This window comes from Urocitellus parryii, chromosome 8 (genome assembly GCF_045843805.1).
Source record: "Urocitellus parryii isolate mUroPar1 chromosome 8, mUroPar1.hap1, whole genome shotgun sequence".
In the NCBI taxonomy this organism is placed as follows: Eukaryota; Metazoa; Chordata; class Mammalia; order Rodentia; family Sciuridae; genus Urocitellus; species Urocitellus parryii.
In genome coordinates, this window is record NC_135538.1 from 28,214,499 (window position 1) to 28,234,486 (window position 19,988).

Consider the following 19,988-nt stretch of genomic DNA (forward strand, 5'->3'; position numbering starts at 1 on the left):
GAGGGAGACAGAAAGAGAGAATTACTACTTCTATCATACTTACTCCCAAACTTTACCATTAGATTGGAAAATTTGTATATTCAAATAAATTTCAATCAAAACCAATTTTCATGATATGAAGGGATATCAATATATCAATAAAACACCCATAAATTATAGAATAAAATTTTGAAATAGCAACTTAAGATTTAGCAATCTGGGTTTGTTATCATCTTTCTTTATATTTCCTGTAATGTCTTTGTCCACAATAAATATAAAAATGAGAAATGATTAAATTAGACAATTTATTGAGCCAGTTTCTTTAGAAATGATTAAATCATCTCCACATAATTTGAAGATTGATTACATTGCCTAAAAGGATTAAGAGAAATGTCACATTGTTTACCAAACAGTATCTCTTTGTTGTCTGTTACCTACAAACTATCATAATATGTAATTCAATACATGATAGTGTTAACAATTCAGAAACATTCACTGTTATTTTGTAACAAAATTCTTTCACAATGTGAATAAAGTATTTCAAATATAATTGTAAAGTCTTCACAAAATACAGAATAAAATGGCTATGGATGTGACTCAGTGGTAGAACATTTGCTTAGCATTCAAGAGCCCTGGGTTCAATCCTCATCACCACCACAACAAGAAAAAAGTCAAATTTAAAATTCTCATTATTGAGTATTTTTCCTTTGATATAATTACTTAGAGGAAAAATTATCTTTTCTCCAGTTTTTGAGTATATATATTTAGTTTTTATTTGTAATAAACAAATTTTTTTCAGGGATGAGCTATCTGCACTACGTTGATATCTGAGGGTTACTTTATTTCTATCACATCAACTAATGATGCCCAGTAAATTTTAAGAAACTGTTAAAAGTAATGCCACATTTTCTTTACTTACAGAAATTCTCTGATAATTCTCATATTCAGAAATATATGGAAAACAATGACTTTGCTGTATTTTTCTCATATGTCAACATTTTTCTTAATATTAAACATTTTACTGACACATGAGCTATGCATCTTGGACAGACGGTTTTATGCAGATATTAACATGAATTAGGTTTTGAGAAAGTATAATTTTTTTCATTTGAATAAAGCTTTGACATATTCTTTACATTTATAGAGCTCAGGTACTAAACCTATGGTGATTTGTAAGGTGTGAGCTTCTATTAAAAGTGTTGTCACATACTCTACATTTGTAGGGTTTAATCCCTAATATAATGTTTGACATTTTTAAAATGTTGAGCTTTGAGTAAAAACTTTGCCACATTTTTTTCTTCAATTGTAGGGCTTTGTTCTACTCTGCATTATCTGGTGATCAATAAAGTATGATGTCACAATGAATGCTTTTTAACATTTATATTTGTAAGGATTTTCTCAAGTATGAATTCTCAGCTGCTTGGAGGCATTACTTAACAACTTTGCCTCATTCCATGGCCTTTACATTTGTAGTTTTTCTCTCCAGTGTGAATTTTCTGGTGTACTTTAAGACTTGAGGTTTGATTAAATGCTTTGCCACATTCTTTACATTTGTATGGTTTCTCTCCAGAATGAATTCTCTGGTGTACATTAAGACTTGAGTTTTGATTAAATGCTTTGCCACATTCTTTACATTTGTAGGGCTTTTCTCCAGTGTGAATTCTCTGGTGAACAGTAAGTTTTGAATTTAGATAAAAAGCTTTGCCACATTCTTTACATTTGTAGGGCTTTTCTCCAGTATGAAAACTCTGGTGTTGAGTAAGGTATGATCTTTCAATAAAAGCTTTGCCACATTCTTTACATTTGTATGGTTTTTCTCCCGTATGAATTCTCTGGTGAATAATAAGTTTTGAGATTTGAGTAAAAGCTTTGTCACATTCTTTACATTTGTATGGCTTTTCTCCCGTATGAATTCTCTGGTGAGCAATAAGGCTTGGCCTAACAGTAAAAGCTTTGCCACATTCCTTACATTTGTATGGCTTTTCTCCCGTATGAATTCTCTGGTGAGCAATAAGGCTTGTCTTAACAGTAAAAGCTTTGCCACATTCTTTACATTTGTATGGCTTTTCTCCAGTATGAATTCTCTGATGGCAAATAAGGTGTGACTTTTCATTAAAAGCTTTGCCACATTCTTCACATTTGTATGGCTTCTCTCTAGTATGAACTCTCTGGTGAGCAATAAGGCTTGGCCTAACAGTAAAAGCTTTGCCACATTCTTTACATTTGTAGGGCTTTTCTCCAGAATGATTTCTTTGGTGTTGAGTAAGGTGTGATTTTTGATGAAAGGCTTTCTCACATTCTTCACATTTGTATGGCTTCTCTCCAGTATGAATTCTACGGTGAACAATAAGGTTTGAGCTTCGATTAAAACTTTTGCCACATTCATTACATTTGTAGAGCTTTTCTGTATTATAAATACTGTGGTGTTTAATAAAGGTTGAGTGATACTTAAGGACTTTGACACATTTCCTCCATTTGTATGGGCTCTCTCCATAGTGAATCCTATGGTGTTTAGTAAGGGTTGAAGGTTGAGTAAAACCTTTACCACATTCTTTGCATATGTAGGGTTTGTCACTGCTATGATAAAGGATTGAGTAATCTTTAAATGGTTTTACACATTCTTTAAATTTGTAGGACTTCCCTCCAGTATGAATTTTCTGGTGTTCAGTAATGCTTGCAATTTTATTTAAAGCTCTTGAACGTCCCATACATTTGTCATTCTTTTCTTGAATATCAAAGCTTGGATATATATATTTTGACAATTGATTAAAAACTTTCTCACTTTTATTATCTTTGTAAAGCTTCTTTTTAAAATGATCACACTGATGTTTTCTAGGATTTAAAAAAATAAATTCTTATGGGTTTCACAGAATTTTAATTTTGTTTTCACCAAAATAAATATACTGGTAATTAGTTAGGGAAGAGACCTAGGTACACATCTTGAAAGATTTATCATAAATGTAGAAGTCTCTTCAAATATCTATATCTGAAATTTGATTAACCAATAGATAAGTACAACTCTTCTCACATTCATCAAAATTCTATGCTTTAGCACAGGTGGAATTGTTTTTTCATTGCAGCCTTTTTGTAAAGTAATGATTAGATTAATCAGTCAGAAATTTGTTCTCTAATTTTTAATCTCTTGTCTAGAGAAATGTTTGAGTGAATGTTTAACTCAATGCTACATTTCAAAATATTCCACTTACTAACTGAAGCATGGAATAGTCTCCATAGCAAAATTTCCAAATTTACTTAGAGGCAAGGTATGATGTAAAAGATGAAAATGTATTTAAAGGCACACATAGGTCCTCAAAAGTTACTGACATGAATTAAGTAGTCTTCTGAGATGTTATGTTACTGATAACTGATGACAGTATAATTTTAATTTTAAATAAGAATCATGCATTTGTTATGTTCATTAAAACAAATTTTCTGACCTATATTCCCTCCCATAATTTTGCATTTTTTCTTTAAAAGTAGATTTTCAATGTCATATTTTCCATACCTTTCCTTTTTCATGTTTTGGAATAAATATTTTATTTCCCGCTCTGGTGCAAATTCTTGGACTTGATGAGAACATATACCTGAAAGAAGTCAAAATAGCAAATTATTCCACTTACTGTGATGAATATACTTTGCAAATATATAAAGTTTTATCAAGGTGAGTACATAAACAAGAAAGCAGTATAATCCAAGGCCATCATTAATCCAGAAGTATATGAACTTTACAATATGCTGACAAAATTTATGAGAACTTCCAAAATCATCTTGAGATTTCATCACACACTTGGACTTTGAGTATTGTTTGCACAACACCATCAAATCACATAGCCTCTCAGTTCAACTTTTTCAGATTCTACATGTGACTCAAACATTTCACAAAGTGGTTTTCTCCTTTTTTTCTTTGGGGGATAATTTGGGATTGAACATATGGGCGTATACCACTGAACTACACCCACAGCCCTTTATATACCTGACCTATTTTGATTTATTTGGTAAATTCCAAACATTGTCTAAAATGACTAGAATGATCTATTTTAAGGGGTTTTTAAGTGGAAAAATTCTCAATGAAAATAACAGCACACACACACACACACACATGAAAAAGGGGAGAATTGATTCAAGCAAAGAAACAATATAAAACACTAGAAATTGAGAGGAAATTGAGAGTTGTTAATTACATAAAGAATGCCAATTAACCATTTAAAAGATGTTTAATGAACTAATTAAGAATAAAGAAAAGTGCCACTATTTTATATAAGAGACTTCAGTATTCAAGGACTTTCGTATTCATGGGGAGGATCCAAAAATCAATCTCCTGTGAATACTCTAAACAGCTGCATTAAATGCTAACTAAATACCAGGCCTGGGAATGTGGGTATAGTTCAGTGTTAAGGAGTTTGCCTAGCATTCTCAAGATCCTAGCACTGCAATAAATAAATAAATACCAAAAAAAAAAAAAAAAAGAAAAAAAAAGTGAATAAAATTCAGGAAAAAAATAATGACAAAAAAGGAGAAATTGTACACTAGAAATATTCCTTGAGACATAATGTATAAGAGCCTGTTATCTCAGCAGCTCAGAAGGCTGATGAAGGAGGATCACATGTTCAAAGGTACCCTCAGCAAAAGGGAGGCAATAAACAAATCACTGAAACCCCATCAATAAATAAAATACAAAAAAAGGGCTAAAGATGTGACTCAGTGGCTGAGTGCCCCTGAGTTCAATCCCTGGTACACGACCCCCCCCCCGAAAATAAATAATGTCTGAGAAATTAGAAATGTGAGGAGGAAAATACATCAAATGTTATAAACTCAATTCAAAGACTCAAGGTAAAGCATCTATAATTAAAGCATTAAAACTCAAGAGAACTTTTTTGAGCAGACCAAGAAAAAGAAAGGTGTCATCTATAAAGATATTTTTATATGGTTAATAGGTAACTTCTTAATTGAAGCCTTCTAGGAAGGAATTGGAACATATAGGTCATGTGTTAAAAGAAAAACAAAATATCAACCTAGAAGACTATATCAAAAAATCCTATTTTTCAAACGTAATGAAAAATACAGGCTTTCAAGATATGTGAGTTATGTGCAAAAATTTCCTCACTTTTAGATCTGTCCTACAAGAAATACTTAACTGAATCTTTCCAATAAAGTAAAACTGCATAGCTACAAAAGTCACATAAAACATGAAAGCTTTTGAGGAGAAACAAAATATACACAAATATAAACTCCATTTTACTATCATGGTGGCCCATAAAACATTTAATTCTGCTATAGAATATAAAAGACTAAAACATAAATATTATCATAAATCACTGTTAATGGGTATAAGGTATAAAAGCAGCTGTGATATCAATAATAAAACATTAACAAGACATGTAAAGACACTGATTTTTATAAGGAACTGAAGTTCAATTTAAAATATAGTGTCAACTAAGTACTTTTATGTAATTCCAAGTAGTGACAAAATAGATATAGAAGATATAAAAGGAAATAGGGGGAATCAAAACATGTCACTATAAAAATTTATAAACCACAAATTAAAGAAGTTTTTTTAAAGTAGAAAAAAATTTAAGAAATAAAAAAAATCTTACAAAGTTATAGTACAAAGTTCCTGCTAGTAATTTAAGTATAAATGCACTATTATCAAACACCACTCAGAACACATGACTAATAAGATTAAAACTAAAAATACATAACTATATCATATCTAAACCTCCAGGAGATTCTCCTTACATCTAAGGTCACAAAAAAGACTAAAACAAAAGTATGAAAAGGATATTACATTTAAAAGTATAAAGATGACAAAATTTATTAAATAAGAGATTATAAGAGACAAAGAATATTGTATGAAGATGAAAGTGGCCCTTCTCTGAAATAAAACAGTAATAAATACATGTGAAACTCAAATCACACTTCCCAAATATAGATGGCAAACACTAGAGAATTCAACACCATAGAAAGCAACACAGTAATAGTACAGGACATCAACCCCCAATTAATGCAAAGGAAGAAAAAAGTATTGGGAATAGATACTCAGGTATTAGAAAACTTCAAAAAGTATTATGAACAAACTATATTTAGAGATTCATTCTTCTCAATAGTTCATGGAATATTATCTCCAATAGACTTGGTAAAAAATCATAAATGTTAATAATTATTAAAATATTGAAATTGCTTTGTAACATAATGTAGTTAGTTGGAAATAAAAAGTGGAAGTAATATCCAATAATTCACCAATGGTTGAAAGCCAGATTCAGCAAATAGGGAGACCATGTCTCAAACAAAATCAAGGGCTGGGGATGTGACTAAGTGTAAAGTATCCATGGATTCAATCCTGGTACAAAAAGAAAGTGCCTTTACCTCCCAAAGAGTTCTAAAGAAAGTCCATGTATTACCTATCAGATATTCAATATAACTTTTTGGAGAAACAAAATGTTATTTTAAAATTTTTTTGAAGTATCCAGGGTACATAAACAACTAAATCACATTCAAAATAAAACAAATGCTTTCTGATATAAAAATTTAATAAAAGGTTGGGTTGGGGTTGTGGCTCAGTGATAGAGTACTTGCCTAGCTCATGCAAGGGATCTATCCTCAATAAAGGTACTGTGTTCAACTACAACTAAAATAAATAAATAAATAGATAGATAGATAGATAGTAAAATATCCAATAGTTTTATGTTAAAATGAAGTTAGACAAATTGAAATTTGTAAGAAAACTGACAGTGTAGCAATTGGCTCTTGATTTCATGGTCAAATCAAGACGTATTTACACATCTATTACAACATAATTCTATAGAGCCAAATATGTAACAAAAATGAAATATCCTTTCCTATGTGAAGATGAAGGAAATGTGAAGTAAACTATGAGACATTTTTCAACTTTACAAATAAGAAATGTTATAACATCTATAATGATTAACCTTTAGGATATTATGTGAACTGACAGAAGTCATTAACAAATAGACAAATACCATGTGATTCTACTTATGAGATATCTAAAATAATCAAACATACAGGCCAGAAGAAATGGTGTTTGGGATGGAAGGGTGAGAGACAAATTCTTTTTCTGAGAATTGAATTTTACTTTTGTTTGATATAAACTTTCCAGAAATATGTTACCAAATAATTTGAAACAACACTACTGAACAGTATATTTAAAATATGTAAGAAAGTAAGTTTAAGTGAAAGTAAGTAAATGGTTTTGATCACAATTAAAATTTTAAAAAAATATAAAAGATAAACAGAATTGTAAAATTCTTTGTAAGCTACCTTTAAAATGCTAAAGTCTTGGGGCTGGGGTTGTGGCTCAGTGGTAGCGCACTTGTCTGGCATGTGTGAGGCACTGGGTTCGATCCTCAGCACCACATAAAAATTATAATACAGGTATTGTGTCCAACAACAACTAAAAAAAAAATAAAAAATAAAATAAAATGCTAAAGTCTTGCTCCTAGACAAGAGAACAGATTCACCTACATATAGAATATGCTAATAATTCTAGCTACTTGGAAGGCTATGGCAGGGAAATGCAAATATAAAATGACTTAGCAAGGGCTGGGGTTGTGGCTCAGTGGTAGAGCACTTGCCTAGCACATGCAAGGCCTTGGGTTCGATCCTCAGCACCACATATAAATAAATAAAATAAAGGTATTGTGTCCAACTACAACTAAAAACTAAATATTTAAAAAAATGACTTAGCAAAAACCTGATTCAAAATAAAAGTAGAATTGTGGCTGGGGATGTAGCTCAGTATTATAGCACTTCTGAGTTCAATCCCCAGAAAAATATATATATATACATATATATAATATTCATATAATATTAAATATTCATATAATTCATCTAAATTTATTATATAAATATACATAAATATATTATAAAATTAATTACAAAATACTATAATATATAAAAACACTTATAAATTATATAAACACACACATAAAATTTAGATGAATTATATGAATAATCACCTAAGCAGAGTAAACAATCAAGATACTAAAGCTGGCAATACAGCTCAGTTGGTTGCACAAGGCCCTGGGTTCAATCCTCAGCGGCATAAAAGAAAAAAAAGAGACTATACACAAGTCATAAACAAAACTGGGGTAATATTTATACAAGCATGTAAAAGCATATGTAATTAAATTGAAAATTAAATGGTTCACACATATTTTAATTTTGACTAATATTGTCCTAAAATGTGAAGTCATAAAAATTTTTATCCAATTATAACTTATATGTGTAAAATGAAAACAATATTCACTGATGTGAGAAAATCTATGGCACAATACTGAAGTTACTCTAAACAGTGAAACTCAGAAAGAGACACAAAAATGAGAGAAAATTTAACTCAAAAAATTTTGAATGACTCTTATTACTTTAAGAATCCTTATTTAAACCACAATTCTCAGCTGTAATTATGTAGCCACTAAGAGCAGGCACTGTGACTGATTCATATCCATTATATGGCAGAAAAATTTCACAGAAAATCCAGGATAAGCTTTCATACAAAGCTTTGATGAGAAAATTTGAAGGGATAAATATTTAAATCAGAGAACCTGTTCTTTGATTTTAATACATTGAAGTTGTTTAAGCTAGAGGTAGGCACAAATGTGTGCATATTTTCAAGATCGATAAATGTCTGTCAATTTATGCACATTCCCACAGGCACTGGGGAGAAGTTTGTTAATTTGAAAGTAGACAGATGACTGGAGAAAAAGAAAGAGCTTATAGAATTAGAAAGCATGATAAACAGGACAAGCTATGCTCTTCAATGATTGCAAGAGAAATAAACTTAGGTTTGAAAAAATCATTTCTATTGATTTATAGCCTCTCAATTAACATTTAAAAATGTGACTTCATCTTTGACATTTAGACCTCTTCCATGTGTACTTTGCTTCATTGATTTCTACCCACTTTGATATGACTACTGTAGCTTTTCTCTTTAAATTCCAAGGTTATTTCTTTTGGGACAGAAAGATGACTAAGAATGACTTAGATACAGCAAGATGTGTTTATTGGAAAATGGAATATGACTCATTGTGGTATTGTCATTGTAACTACTGTTGTTTCTTAATGCTGTCCTCATTAGAAAAAATAAATATCATAGAAGATTCTAGACAATTATTATTCCAAATGCTTTTTTCCCCTGGCAGAATCATTTGAATACTTCAGAAATATTTTCAATCTTCTGATTGTGAGCACTATTTTGACCTATCAAAAGTAAAAAGAATAATAAAAAAGATAGGTTAAATATAAAAATAAATACCTTTAACATTTTCTTTTCTACTCAAAAAAAAAGCCCAATCTTCATCCTAAAAACAAGAATCTATAACATTTTCATGCAGAACAGAAGCTTCCAAGAAATATTCTACAAAGGAAGAAAAGTAAATATTGACAATGAATTAGTAATTCTAAAGGAAATTTATGCTCACCCAAAAATACCAGGTTTCTATAGATCTCTAACATCACATCTCTATATAAAGTCTTCTGAGCAGGATCCAGGCATTCCCATTCCTCTTCAGAGAAATCAATGAACACATCCCTGAATGTCAAGGTTTCCTGAAATAAAAATGAGTAAATAAATATCACATCAACCATATGATCACTGACACAGTTTTTAAATTGACACAAATTGTAATGAGAGTTAGAACTGGCTTTCACATAGGGGAGTGAACTCAATCATTCAATATGACATTTTTTAACATAGTAATGTTCTCTAACATATTATCTAAGTTTGAAGAAAGAGAATGTACTCAAGAGAGAGAATGACATAAGTCCAAAATAAGCAAACAACAACAACAAAAATCAGTGTACATACTACACTTTTATGAAATAAAATGTAAAATTAAGAAAAAACAGAATATATATTTTAATTGCTATATTTATGTTTTTTAAGAGAAATTATGTATACTTTTCAGATAAGAATCTTACAGTGAGTTAGAAGAGTGATTCTCAATTTTAATGTGTGCAACCATGTGTTGGAGAATTTACTAAAGGACAGACAGTGATTCTGTATTTCTAAGATGTGGTTTGGGTTTGAGTAAGTAGCAAGCTCTCTAGTGATGCAAATGCCAATGGTCCAAAGGAAGCTGATGAATAGTAATGAGGTGGAACACTAAAGGAAAAATTCTCTGATGAATTTGCATTCAAATATTTAAGGCTTATATACATTTTATTATATGGAAAATTGCAATAAGAATTTTCTCTCCCTTTAAAATATAGATCTCTCTCTAAGAGTTTTTGGTATCTTAATGCATAAATCTCAAAATAATCTATGAAGGCAGTAATAGTTTTTATCTTTTAGGACATTTTGTCAAATCTCCAGTATATGGTAGCACCTGGGTTTTGCCCAAGTTTATCTGAACTATTAGTCATTAAACAAAAAAAAAGACTATAAAGGTCAAAATAAACTATGGAGTTAAAAGAAATTTCAGAGTAGGATGGTCAGTTATTTTAACTGAGAAGGGAAATGGATACATATTAAGAAGGCAGCAAAATCAAGAAGAATGAAATTATTCATTTGCAGGTAAATGGATGGAAGTAGAGAATACCATGCTAAGTGAAATAAGCCAATCCCCCAAAACCAAAAGCCAAATATTTTCTCTGATAAGTAGGGGCGGGGTGGAGGGAAGAATGAAGGAACTTTGGATTGTGCAGAGGGGAGTCAGGGGAGGTGTGGGGCTGTAGGGAACAGAAGGATGATAGAATGAGACAGACATGACTACCCTATATACACTTGTACGATTACACTACTGGTGTTCCTCTACACCATGTACAGCCAGAGGAACGAGAAGTCATACTTCTTGTGTACAATGTGTCAAAATACATTCTACTGTCATGTATAGCTAATTAGAACTAATGAAAAAAAAAGCAGCAAAATCAAGTGATATTTATATTTTAGCACACACATTAAAAATGGCAGCTTTCATATATTAAAATTTTTTCATGTAAATAAAAAATAAATTTAATTGTATCAAAGTTATAAATAAATTTAGGGTTGATGCTTTGCTTTTTAACACATGATTGAAATACATGCAATGAAGAATAGAAAGAAAAGAGAGTTTCTGAGACTTGTATTTTCTGATCCCTGGATCACCCTCAGATTTGCTCCACTAACAAATCATCAAGCAAGATTATGGTCAGGTTTGGTTTCCTAGACAATAAACTGCCCTCTTGTACACTTTTTTTTTTTTATAATTAAGCAAATATTTTGGTCTACTTCTGGTTTTTTTTGTTTTGTTTTGTTTTGTTTTAAAAAGAACTATTTGGAAAAGAAAAGTTGTTGTTACCACTAAGGAAACAGGAGTGCATAGTAAAAGCAAGAGAACATGAAGGTTCATTAATATTATTCCATTTCTTAATATAAACAGTAGTTATATGGTATGTTTCCTTTGTAATAATTTATTGATCTATATAGTTTTGATGCTGGTCCAGTATTTGCCTTGATTAATAAAATCAAATTCATTAAATAAAATGTGGTGGGGAAGAGCAGAAATTAGAGACCTCAAAAGGGAACTAGAAAATACTTTGGGGTAATGGATATATTAATTCTGTAGATCACTGGGCTGTTTTTATGGATGTGTTCATGTTAAAAGATAAAAGTGTACACCTTAAATATGTACAGATGATTATACCAATAAACCTGAAAAAAATGTGTTATGTGTTTACACTAAGGTTAAAAAGAAATCACACACTATAAAATGATAAATTTAAAATAAAACTGAGAATTCGTTAGCTAACTATCAGTTTTGATATTTTTAAAAAGGCAATTTTTGTGGGGTAGGTACCCAGAATTAAACTTAGGGGCACTCGACCACTGAGGTACATCCCCAGCACTATTTTGTATTTTATTTAGAGACAGGATCTCACTGATTTGCTTAGCACCTCGCTTTTGCTGAGGTTAGCTTTGAACTCACAATCCTCCTGCCTCAGCCTCTCAAGCCACTGGGATTATAGGTATGTGCCACGGTACCTGGCAGAAAAAGCAATTTTTATTAAAAAAAAGAGTAAAGAAAAATGCTAAGCAAAAATTTAAAGATATTAATAATGAACATACCATAGAAAATGTCAGTAAGTCAGATGTTGCATTTAGAACACAAATAAAATTGAAAGAGTTTTGGTAAATTTCACAAGTAAAAACTGCATATTATTTATATATTATATAGTTGTAACATTTATGCTTATATATAATGATGCCTCACTTAATGATGGGAATACATTCTGGACAATGAATCATAAGGTGATTCGGTCATTTTGCAAATGATACAGGGTACTGACACAGTCCAACTTGGTATAGACCATTACATACCTAAGTTATATTGTAGACATCAGTGTATATGAATTTCCATTGATAAACACATTATGCCACATATGAATATAGGATATAACATTATAGCAATCAGTATGACCTCATAATGAGATGGATAATTAGCCCTGTGGAACTAAAGAAAGAATCCTTAAGAAGACACTGGCAATTTAGACCATAACAAAAGATAGAAACTGTACTACAGTAAAGGAGAAAAACAACATCCTTTCCAAAGAAAGCTGATGGGATAATGGGGTATCTGTGTGACAAAATGCCATTGTATCCTTTTCTAATATGACTTAAGAAATCACTTTCACTAGTAATAAATATTTTAATATAAAAGAAAAATATAAAATATACCAAAGTTATTATAAGACAGGGATTTATACAGTTGATATAGTGGTATTTGACTGTAATACCAGCTAGTTAGAAGGAAAAGATAGAAGAATTGCAAGATCAAGGTCAGCCTGAGCAACTTAGTGAGATGCTTACTCAAAATAAACTTTAGAAAGGACTGTGAATGTGGTTGAGCACTATGACACACCTGCCTTCAATCTCCAAAATAAAAAATAATAACAATGAAAATACAAAAAGAAAGACAGTTATTTATTTCCAAAGTTAAAGAAAATAATATCTTTTGATTCCCAAACTGGAAAATATTAAAATAAAATGTGAACTTATGATATAATACCATTAAAGGGTAAAAACTGAAGTGAAAGACTGGGAGAAACTAATCACTTCACATATAACAAAACACTTTTAAAAGAAAGAAAGGAGCTGGGCATGGTGGTGCACACCTGTAATCTCAGTGGCTAGGGAGGCTGGGACAGGAGGATTATGAGTTCAAAGCTAGCCTCAAAGAAACTGAGGTATTAAGCAACTCAGTGAGACCCTATCTCTAAATAAAATACAAAACAGGGTGTGATGTGGCTCAGTGGTTGAGTGCCCCTAAGTTCAATCCCTGGGGGGGGGAGGAGGAGGAGGAGGAGGAGGAGGAGGAGGAGGAGGAGGAGGAGGAGGAGGAGGAAGGAGGAGGAGGAGGAGGAGGAGAAGGAGAAGGAGGAGGAGGAGGAGGAGGAGGAGGAGAAGGAGAAGGAGAAGGAGAAGAAGAAGAAGAAGAAGAAGAAGAAGAAGAAGAAGAAGACAACACAGCAAGAGAGTTGAATAGCCATTTTATAAGGAGAAACATAATGTTTCAATAATCATGTTCAATAATCATAAAATAGCTCAATATCTTTAGAAATCAGAAAAAAGACAAAATCACATCTCTGAGACAGTATCAGTAAAAATATTGACAAAAAACGTTATGAACTAAAGAAGGAGTAAAAGTTGTTATTTCTTAAAGAAACTGGCTATTAAAAATACATGATCAGGGGCTGGGGTTGTGGCTCAGCAGTAGAGCACTTGCCTAGCATGTGCAGGGGTCCTGGGTTCAATCCTCAGCACCACATAAAAATAAATAAGTAAATAAAGGTATTGTGTTCCACTACAACTAAAAAAAAATATTAAAAGAAAATACATGATCATTACCCAGCAGAAGCATATGCTTATAAAAATTACTGTACATATGAACCATGATAACATTGAAGGATATAGCTGCATTGGTCCAAGCATATGAAACCCAGGGCATGGAGAAGGAGCAATGGATACTGGGGAAGAGATACACAGTAAAAGGGGGAAAATGGTTTCCAGGATCTATTTTTATCAAAGTGTTATCCACCTTGACAAATATTGTGAAACTCTGCATAGCTTTATGTAGATGTCTTACACATATGATATATTACACGTAATATTTTACAGGCATACATGTTAAGAAAGAAATATATACAATTTGAGAAAATAAAAAATATACATAAGGACTTAAAAGACTCAATTATACACACCATGTATGTACATGATGAAACTCATCACTATCATGTAAAAGAGACAGAAGTTACTTTGCAATAATAAGGAATCATAATTCAAACAAAAATCCATAGGGGAATATATATGTATGTAAAAATTTTATGCATTTTTAATAGCAATTGAAAGGCCTACATAAATATTAACATATCAAGAATAGCATTACATGTGGATGGATGATGTGGCGAACTCTAAAGGAATATGTCTGACTTTGGGAGCACAATTCACTGGTATAATGTGTTTATACATTATGGAAGGCATTGAAATCAAATTCCAGCACAACAGTAAAAGGTATATCTTATGCGAGTGCGATATTGGGAATATAGAAGAATAGGAGGGTCTGCTACTAAATGATTAAGAAGAGCTGGGGTAGGCTTGGGTCTTAGTCCAGCCTTAGGCAATATGCCTTATAATTGGAACAGAATCACCACAGCCAGTGTCATCCTGAGAAGAGGAAGAGATATAACACCTCATATATAACACCCTAAACTCTAAATTTTCCAGTGGTTTATATCTTAATTTAGCTAATACTAAAAAGGATCTACACATTCATAAGAACTAAGAACACAGAAAAAGTGATGGTTTTCTATGTTCATGTAAGTGTGACTGTGGGCTTCAATCCCTGGGATCAGGAGCGAAAAGTTAAATCTCGAAGGACTAGGCTTCTATCTAGAAGAGATTTGCTAGGGTAATCTGACAACTAATGTTGCTGACAGTTGAGCTACTCTCTAGCCTGCATCAGAGTTAAAATGAGAAAAATACATTGTACCAATTGGAGTCTTTATGAGTGTTTAGCACTTAATGAGCTCCAATCTCTAGCTTGTTCCTGTAAAAATTTCAGAACTGCCAATATTTTTCTGGAAGGAAAGTTTTCCCTTGCCAAGTGTCTCAAGGTACTGGGTTCAAACCTTAGCATCACAAGAAAAGGCAAATGATAAATGGGCATGATGTTAAAAATAAAGCAGAATATTAAAATTCCAGACATTCCCTCCATCTATAAATACAGTTAATTAAAAGCTACTCATTAAGTTTCTCAATGCATTTATGACTGTCAAGCCACTTTGACAGTTGTAAATGCATTGAGAGACTTAGATACTTTGAACAATTTAGAAAATATCTATCTTCAATGAGTAGGAAAAGCTGGGGTACACTTGGGCATTCACCCTGTCTTGAGCAAAGTACCATGTTTGGGACCAAATCCCCAACAGCCTGCATCAACCTCAGTAAACAGAAATGGGGGAGAAGTGATACAAAAGTCTCTGAACCACTGAAAATGTTGTGATTTTTTATGGCCTTGAGAGTCTTTCCAAGTGCTTTAATAGCTGGGATCAAGGCAGACAAATAGCCAAATCTCAAAGGTGTCAGTTTATCTCTAAAAGACATTTGCCAGCATATTTTGCCAACTGCTGTTGCTGGCAGATTAGCTTCTCTCTAGCTTGAATTGTGGGTTTAACAGGGGAAAATACAGTAAACCACTAATAGCCTAAGCAAACAGTGCTGGGCTCTGCTTCATCACTACTTGCCCCGGTAATAACCCCAGGACTACCAAACTGCTTTTAAAAGGAGTTTGTTCATGCACCAAATGTCTCAACTTTAACATTGTTTTGTTCAAGTTACTATATTCTGAAGTTCCCAATTCTGGAAGCAAAGGTGACAGAGCATGTGCAAATCTTCATAGGTTGCAAACAAATGAATTTACATTGTTTTGCCAGCAATTTTGTGGACTATGATCCCCACCAGTAGTACAAAAAAGGGTTAGAAACCACAGAGCCCTGTTTATTCCCAGAAAAGCTTTACAAAACACTTCTCCACTGGCTACTTGACATAAATTTGCATCAGGGATTTAATGCACCAGTCAAATAGATTTCCTACAGCTTGGGCAGTGCTGTTAGAATATCTATATAAAAATCTGAAAGAGCCAGGTGAGGTGGTGCATGTCTGTAATCCCAGTGGCTTGGGAGGCTGAGGCAGGAGAGGCATGAGTTTAAAGCCAGCTGCATCAACTTAGTGAGACTCTAAGCAACTTAGCAAGACCCTGTCTCAAAATAAAACATAGAAAGGGCTATGAATGTGACTCAGTAATTAAGTACCCCTGGGTTCAATTCCTAGTACCAAACCAAACCAAAATCTGAAAGATAATAGCTACTCGAGAACCTACGAGTATATCCAAATGTTGGTGACAAATTTAATAAACATGTTTTTTAAAACATATTAAGGTTGTTCAAAAGCTCAAAATAAAAACAAGCTCCTACAAAGCACAGCTTCTCTCATGCAAGAACATAACCCATGGAGTTGGGTTTTCCCCTGAAGGTTATCCCAGTCTTCACCACAAAATCTGGGGAGATGCTGAGCTACTAGAACATTGAAGCCCACGTAGGGCTTCAGAAAGGGGCTGAAAAGTACCATCCAATAATGGAACAGGACACCCAGGATCTCAAGTATTGACCTGAGTCCACTAGACTGCTCAGAGGGGCCTAAGAGCTTAGCTGCCACAGAGAAGCCCTCAGGCTGTCAGATTCTGGATAGGACCACCAGGAATCTCCAGCCACAATTTCCACTTTCTGTCATTGCCAGTTGGGCTGGCTTCAAACTGCCTCCCTGCCCTGTCTCAAAATGCCAATGAATGAACACTCACCATTTCCTGGCTTTCAGGTTGCTCACTTGTATAGCACAGAAACCTGGGTCTCCTGAGCATAGAGGAGGATGTCTAGAAAAGAATTGAAAGAATGGAGGGATCCAGACACAAAGACTTAATCAGAATATGGAAGCCCGCCCCCACTTCAATAGGCTGTGGATGAACTGGAGAGTCTTCACTCAAGTGCCAGATTGGACAGGGCTTCAGGCCCCACTGAGCCTAGTTAGCTTAACTTCTGAGGGACAGTAGATTGCATCCAACCGGAGGGGACACAAATAGGTAGTCGATATGGTAATAAATGATTGGGTCAGAAAGATGGAGGCTGATTCAGGAGGAAATGAAATGCCAAAACCTCCAGAGCACTTTTCCCTCCTCTACCTGTTGCCAAGGTGGCCTTCCACCAGGGAACTGTTCCTCTCTGCAGGTAGTTATTGGAGTTGTTAATTAATGCCTCTGGGACCACTAGCTTCCTGTCTGGATCTTTCCACCTTTGGCCCACTTTCTGGCCTTTGGTCTTAGTAAGCAGGATGCTGGGAGAAGAGGCCATGAGAACAAAAGGGGCAGGACACCACCACTTCCCCTGACACCCAGTTCTGGGACCCCTGCTCTGCAGAGAAGTCTATCTCTGTTCCATACTTTAAATAAAACTTGCTTTCCACACTTACCTTGGTTTCTGGGATGTTCAATTCTCACATCTGGGAAAACGGATCTTGGCCCTGATAGATTCTTATCATGGGTATCACAACCCAGGACTGAATGAAATTGGAATGACAGGTTCTTGGCTGATCCTTTTTTTGTTGTTGCAGATTAGGAAGTGGAAGTATGGATACTCTACTACTGAACCCCTATAGATAGACAGATAGAGAGAGAGATGGAGAATAAGTCCAAGGACATTTTCCCTAAGTTTCTTTCATTTAAAATCCCAGGCCTTAGTCACTGTGAAGGAACACAAAAGGAACTGGCACCTGACACCCCACCAGCACACCCTAATGGGTAAGCTGACCCCAATACCATAAGCTCCAAGAAATGCCCTATTCACATTCCTGAACCACCCTAATGAATAAGTGGAACCCCAATACACTCCAGGAATTGACCTCTTGTCCCACCCTAAAGGAAGCATCTATAACTCAGACACTGGCTTTAGACCCTCGCCATTTTCTGCGCCCCCAAATGAGCCATGCCAGGGTTCCACCAATTGACTCCGCCTCTGAATACCTAAAAAAGAAAAGTCCGCTGATCCAGGGTTTGTTTCCCATCTCCCATCTTGGTCCTATGTGCATCATTTGTGCTAACACACACACACACACACACTTTAAATTTTGGACAGAGTCTCAAATTCTCCTATGATGGCTTCTCAAGTAACTAATATTACAAGCATGCACCACTGCCCCTGGAATTCTTTTTTCTTTTGAGTTGCTGTGAATTGCACACAGTGCCTGGGATGGAGTTACTTTAAGGCAGTTTCCTCCCAATAGTGGGATGTAGCCCAGACAGTGGTGCATTTTCATATTTCACTGGATATAAGGTCATATCAATTTGAGAATACATATTTGTATCTATTATTCATGAATGGAAATGAAATGATGACAATTTAAATTTTTATTTAATTTTTCTGCTCTCTGATCTTATAAGAAAGCAGTTTGAGCTTTGAACAGTTCAGCAATTCCCTGAGGTCAAAGATACACCCCGCCCCCCCCCACACACACACAATGTAAGACAAAAGTGTAATTCTATATTTTCTAGTATTCACATTAAAAATTAAAAAGAACAGCTGAGATCAATTGTAATAATTTAAACCCCTATATCCAGAATATTTTGATTGCTCAAGTCAAAGGAGAGGCTCCCCCACTAATGCAGTGGCTCACAGAACGCGCAAAGTCTCTTGCAGGCTGCTGCTCAAACCCGAGGTCTCGGTCTCGCCGGCCTCGCCCCCAGCCGACTCCCTCCCGCCGCCTCCGGATTCTGCAGTGGCTCTGGCCAGGTTGGGCGCGTCCCTGGTAGCAAGGTCGCCAACTCTGCTCCAGGGGCTGGCCCCACCAGGGCAGGGCTACGGAGCAGCGGTGCTGGTGCCGCGGAGCTCAGGCCTCCAGTGAGGACCGGAAATGCAGTTTAAGGTGACATTTTTCCGCCTGGCCCCACCCACTGCCTCAGCCCCTCGCAGACCCCGCCTCTCTCCCGCGCTCCCGCCCTGGCCACTCCCTCCTTCCTCCCGGCTGCACGCGCAGCCAAGCAGGCCCCTGAGCAGATAGTGCCCAGAGGGTCCCGGTGCTGCCCGAAGTTCTCTGTGTAGACGCTGTAGATGGGCTGCGTGGTTGCCCACAGCCAGAGGTCAGCGAGTGGCACGATTGCCCGGGTCCTGCCTGACGTCTGCCCTCGGGCTGCGTGGACGTGGACGCGTCCCTTTTCACGGTATCCTCCTCCAGTCCTCGGTGGCGTCCCCTTCCACACAGGGCAGATCTTCGCCACATCTCACCCTCTTTGGCCCTGCAGGGAGCACAGCAGATCCATCCTGAGAGGAGCGTTCTCACCCATCCTGGGCTCTGTCCTCCTTGGTCAGTTGTCGGCTTCGCAGGTCATCCATCCCTCTGCAGTCTCCCCTTGCATTTTGGGGTGGCGACCTTGACTGATCCCATGTTTCACTCCAGGGGAAAATATGTTCCTCCCAAAGTGGGCTTCTCTCTCCATCCCCTTCCCTGGGAGTGCGTGGGAAAAAAAAAAAAGATAACTGAGAGAAACTGGATAAAGAGAAAAGAGAAAGACCCTTACACACACCGGAAAGTGGAGGACGGTGAGGGATTTGTGATAGCAAGAGTGAAAAAAGAAGACAGAAAGTTGCAGGTGAGAGAAAAGCAAATAGAAAAATGTAGAATCTCTGTCTCCAGAAAGATGAAGGAGAGCAGCACAAGGAAAAGAACAGTGAGGGGAAAGGACTTCAGGCAGTGCCGGGAGAGACGGAAGGTTCTTCCTCTAGGACAGAACCAGGACAGACCCCAGGGAGGAGCGCTTAAGAGAGAAAACCTAGGGCAGTAGGGGTCCTGAGCATGGGGACAGATGACTGCAACAGTCAGGGCACAGGGAAAATATGGATGGGCGAAGAAAGAGTCAGAAATATGTGAAGACTTTGGACAGTGGAAAGACCAGGGTAAAAGACTGACAAGAGGAGAA

The 19,988-nt window shown here is 35.3% G+C and overlaps 1 pseudogene; it reads right to left on the bottom strand.

Moving 5' to 3' along the window:
- Positions 1-342: 342 nt before the first annotated feature.
- LOC113184951 (uncharacterized) lies at positions 343-17,558 on the bottom strand (annotated as a pseudogene).
- Between the last annotated feature and the right edge of the window lie 2,430 nt (positions 17,559-19,988).